This window comes from Impatiens glandulifera, chromosome 1 (genome assembly GCF_907164915.1).
Source record: "Impatiens glandulifera chromosome 1, dImpGla2.1, whole genome shotgun sequence".
NCBI classification, from domain to species: Eukaryota; Viridiplantae; Streptophyta; class Magnoliopsida; order Ericales; family Balsaminaceae; genus Impatiens; species Impatiens glandulifera.
In genome coordinates, this window is record NC_061862.1 from 1,463,942 (window position 1) to 1,469,391 (window position 5,450).

Genomic DNA, 5,450 nt, shown 5'->3' on the forward strand with positions numbered 1-5,450 from the left:
TTGAAATGATTTTTCCGCCGTCAATCTTCGACATCATGATGCATCTCCCGGTTCACTTGTCATTTGAGGCTTTACTTGGAGGATCTGTTCAGTATCGATGGATGTATCCGTTTGAACATTACATGGGTACAATGAAAAGATATTTGCGGAATAATAACCACCCTGAAGCCTCTATAAGCGAGAGCTATCTTGTAAATGAGAGTATTAGTTTATGTGCCAGGTATATGGAGGAAGAAGAGCAAGAAAATGCAAAAACTGAAATATCGGGCATTTCAATATTTTCATCGTTGGAAGACCTATCTAACGGAAAAATATACAACTTGGATTATATTGATCGAGTGACAACTCATTCAAACATTTTAAAAAATTGCCCCGAAGCAGAACTTTTTTACATGTAAGATTCTTTGTTGCTGTTATTAATTAGCATTAAAGAGTATGTTATTTAATATTCGATTTATTTGCAGAGATTATATGCAGTATTGCAATAACAACGAGTCCCGTGGAGAAACGTTTGCCGCCTATTTCAAGCATCGAATGAGTAAATTATAAACCATATATATCCTAACTCTTTATATTTATTTTAACGACTATATTTCGGGTATATATATAGGTCGCTCAGAATTTAAGAACATATCAAGAGACCTTAAGATCTTAGGTGAAGGTCCAAGTATGTACTCGTCTACGTATGTTTGGTGTAAAATAAACGGATACAAATTCTGTACAGAAAAACACAACGAAGGTTTGACCACTCAAAATAGTGGGGTGGTTGTTGAAGGGTACAACGGGTCTGAAACTATGTCATACTACGGAGTTTAAACGGATATAATCGAAGTACAATACTTTTCTCACAAACGAGTTGTTTTATTCAAGTGTAAGTGGTTTGATACACACTCGGGGGAACTAGGAGTTAAAGTGGATAAATGTAAACCGAATTTTGAAAACCCAAAGTCAAGACCCGTATATATTAGCGAGTCAAGCAAAACAAGTATTATACTCCCCTGATATGTCAGCCCGACCCGGTTGGAAGATTGTGACAAAAATAAAACCGCGATTTACAACTATATAGTTCAGATTAATTAATTAGGTAGATTTATGTTTTTTACTTTATATTCATTCTTATTACTCCTTTATTTCAATTATTCGCTCATTTATTAATGGTTTGCATTAAGAATGTCTAAAGGTAGTAAAGAACCTTGGTGGAGTATGAGGAAACACCCAGCAAAATGTCTAAGCCGTACTAGAACCTCATTGCACAATCAAAAAACTTAAGGCTCCGAGAATCATCTTCTAAAGATCAACCACCTATTGTTGTGATCCCGATAGCTACTGCTCCCCCAGTAGACGAGGATGTTGATGCTGCTGAGGCTGAAGAGTTTATAGAGAGTACATTTGCTGATATGGGGGATGACGATGAGGCTGACGATGAGGATCACGAGGAGGATGACGAGGAGCACGGTTCCACTCCCGACCCATCATCGACAGGTAACTTGTTTTTACAATTAGTTATTGTTTGAATTGATTCACATATCTAATTATGAATTTGATAATTTTGAAGAATCTTCTGCCTGCAAGAGATGGGGGAAGAACAAGAATATTGCGTTATCTAAGAGGCCAGCGGGAATACGGATTCCTCTAACTTTTAGAGAGGTAGATGGGAGGCCCGGCCGTGCTGACGTGGGAAGAACACGGTGGTCTAGACATGTGGGGTCGGTTGTGCGGGACCCCTCAACCGTCTCACATCGTCTTTTAAAGTGGAATGCATTAAGTGCGGACCAATTGGATTCTATTTGGACTGCTATGACAGTAATAATTATTACTTAATTATACATTAATCATTAAATAATTGTTTATAACATTTGAATGTTTTTCTTTTCAGGATCTGTTCGAGGCTACTAATGGTTCTATTGATACTTATCGAAAGACCGGATTGAGACACGCCAAGCAGATATGGGATAGATGGCGCTCGGATTTGAACAAGGGATATATCTGCGTCCATAAAGGAGACGAGGCGGCAGTACTGGTCAATCCTCCACCAGACTACGATCGAGATGATTGGGAGTTTGTGTGTCGCAACCATTTCTTCACGGGAAAATTTAAGGTACGGTTTCATAATTCAAATAAAAGTTGATATTAATTATTCTAACTTCATTTTTTATTTATAATTCAGAAAAATAGTAGTACAAATATTGTTAACAGGAAGAAGCTAAAATTCCTACATCATACGGGAAGTACACCGTTTGCTCAAGTTGAAGAAGAGTTGGTAAGTACATTATTTGTAATAACTTAATATAATGATTGATATTAATTATATAAATCACTTCTTTCAACAGGCGCTTGAAATGGGACGGGCATCGTCTGTCATTGAAGTATTCAAGAGGACCTGTACCCCAAAACCGACAAAAGAAAACCTAACCCCCGTCCCGGACGAACACGTGCAAGAGAAAATTGTAAGTGAATTAAATATGGCTAGTTTTTTATTATAGAAATGATATTTTATTTCAATTGTGCAGGTTGAGATGGAGGAAGTTCTTAGTAACGAACTTGAAATATCTGATTTTGAATTGATAGAGAGGGTGTTCTGACAACAAAAACACGGGGGAGTGTTCGGAATGGGATCAGGCGTCCGGCCCACACACTTTCGTGAGGATCGTCGAAGTGGAAACAGTTCACAACGAAACAATGATCGATTGTATGAAGAGAATCAAAGAATGACACTCAAACTGGAGGAATTGTAGAAGAGGGATGAAGAAAGAATGTGCACAATTAATGAAATGCAAGCGGAAAAACAAGAAATTGTGACAAGAATGGAGAGGGAGAAGTTAGAAATGAATGCAAGAATGGAGATATTCGAATTGTTTATGAGGCAACAACAACAATCACCACCTCCTCCCACCACAAGCTAATTATATTACATTTTGATTGGTTGTTTCGATTGAAAACAAGTTTTGATTGGTTGTTCCGATTTGAATTTAAAACAGATTGTTCGGATGATTAGTTTGGTTGAGAATTTTGTAATGATAATGATCATTTCATGTATGTGTCATTCCTTTTATTATTGATATATTGGTTTGGCTGAACAGGTTTTGGTTGCGAGTAAAATAATCGGCCTATTTTGTACATTTTACAGGGAAAAACCGAAAGTGAATGTAAATCTTTTGGTTTTTCTTCATAGGAAAAACCGAGAGTTATATGAAAAGCTTTCGGGTTTTAAATTGAAGAAAAATCGAAAGTTCTTTCATAAACCTCTCGGTTTTGTATCAAAGGGAAAAACCGAAAGTTTTAGAATTATCTTTCGGTTTTTCCCTTTGGAGTAAAACCGGAAGTTAATTAAAAAACTTTCGGTTTTTTCAATTTCAAGAAAAACCGAGAGTTAATTATAAAACTTTTGGTTTTTCCCTTTGGAGTAAAACCAAAGTTAATTGGAAAACTTTCGGTTTTACTACAAAGGGAAAAATCGAAAGTTAATTGTAAAACTTTCGATTTGTCCCTTTATAGTAAAACCGAAAGCTTTCCAATTAACTTTCGATTTTACTCTCGGGTGTCTAAACTGAAAACTCTACGATATCTCTCGGTAAACGCCCAATTGTTTTTAACGAAAGAGTCAATACTGAGGGATGACGAGAGTTACCTAAACTGTTCGTATTTGGTCTATACTGAAGGTTATAGAGTCAAAACCAAGAGTTTTTACCCTCGTTTTTAACCCTTTTTTACCGGTTCAACATTTTAAATTTAGATCATTGTTTCAGTCCTGCAGTTTTCTTTCATCAATCTCTTCTTTGAGCAAAATAATATAATTCAATTTCATAAATAATATTTTATAATTTTTTTTAATAATAATAATTAATTTATATTTTTAAAAATTAATTAATTATAAATTTAATTAATATTATATTAATTTTATAAAATACACTTATATTATTCTACAAGAAAAATATAAAAGAAGTTTTAACTTATGAATCTCGTATTACAAAATTTACTTTATTTTATTAATTAAAATATATATAAATAATTAAATATAAAAAATATGTGGTAATCAATAATTTCTTTTTAAAATTTTCAATCAATTCAAAAATTTTATTTCAAATATATAAAGTCTCATTCTGTTTTTTTATTATAATTAATAAATTTAAAATAAATTTTCAATTATTTTAAAACTTAACATATTTTTTTAATATATTTGTTTCTCTAATTTAAATATTTTTTAAAATTTACATCTAGGAATAATATAATTTTTTATAAATTATTTAAGAAATGTCAAAACAATTTTATTTTAAAAAAAATATTAATATTAGTTTACTTAAATATTAATATTAATCATTTACTAATTTAAATATTTTTTTAAAACATTATAAATTAAAATAATAAATATTAATAAATTATTTAAAAAATATTATAATATAATTTTTATTTTTACTTGTTTATTATTTGAATATATATTACATATTTATTATATTTTATAGATTATATATATATATATATATATATATATATATATATATAATTCAAAATTTTAATTGAAAAAATGAAAAAAAAAAGTATTATTAATTTTTTACATCGGAAGAAACTTATTCAATGGTTTTGGTCCCAAATCTTTTACACTTTTCATTTTTCACCTTTATCTTCTTGATTTTTTTTTTCTTTCAACCTACTCTATCTTCTCATCCCCTTCTTCTTTCAACCTGCTCTATCTTCTCATCCCCTTCTTCCAACCTGCTCTATCTTCTCATCCCTTCTTCTTCCAACCTGCTCTAATATCTTCTCATCCCTTCTTCTTTCAACTTCTATCAACTTCTTCCAACCTTCTCTATCTTCTCATCCCTTCTTCTTCCAACATATTCTATGTCCTCATCTCTTCTTTCAACATACTCGTTTCCTTCTCATCAATTCTTCATACTTCCTACAAAAGTAAAATTCACAAAATACTTCTCAAATTAGTAAAACTCAAACCTGAAATTTGATAGGTAAAATTCAAACCCGAAATACTACAAAAATACGTCTAAGTTATTCACGAAAAATATATATATTAATTAGTGATGGGTACCTTCTTTAGTGATCCATCCCCTTCTTCTGTGAACCACCCTGGAGAATAATTTATATAAACAATCATAGATATAGATGTCAACTGTAGCACTTGTGCTTACATTGATTTTTAATCCTCCAACTACTCTTTGGATTCCGCACAAAAACATTTCTGTTTGAGGTTTCTGTCTGAGGTTGTTTTAACATGTAGATAGGAAGAATGGTTCTTATATATATTGAGGGATGAAAATATAGGGTAAAAGGCGGCGGTAGGGAAACTAATTTGAGACTAGGGTTTCTCTAAGGCTCCTGTCCCATTTTATTAAAATATCCTTACATAATTTATAATTGGTTAAAATTGATCCCAGACTTATAATATAACATATTGGTCCTATTTGTTTTGATCCGGAGCTTCTCTTGGGTTTGGACAA

General features: G+C 32.0%; 1 long non-coding RNA gene across 2 annotated transcripts; it reads right to left on the reverse strand.

Annotated features, from left to right (window-relative positions):
* Positions 1 to 4,521: 4,521 nt before the first annotated feature.
* On the reverse strand, positions 4,522 to 5,215 carry LOC124922143. 2 transcript variants are annotated; one of them, XR_007097763.1, is made up of 3 exons: positions 5,042 to 5,215; positions 4,790 to 4,897; positions 4,522 to 4,679 (listed from the first exon to the last, which is right to left on the reverse strand). It is a non-coding gene; the product is annotated as an uncharacterized LOC124922143 (long non-coding RNA). The 2 variants fall into 2 exon arrangements; XR_007097762.1 differs by having other exon boundaries at positions 4,522 to 4,897.
* Between the last annotated feature and the right edge of the window lie 235 nt (positions 5,216 to 5,450).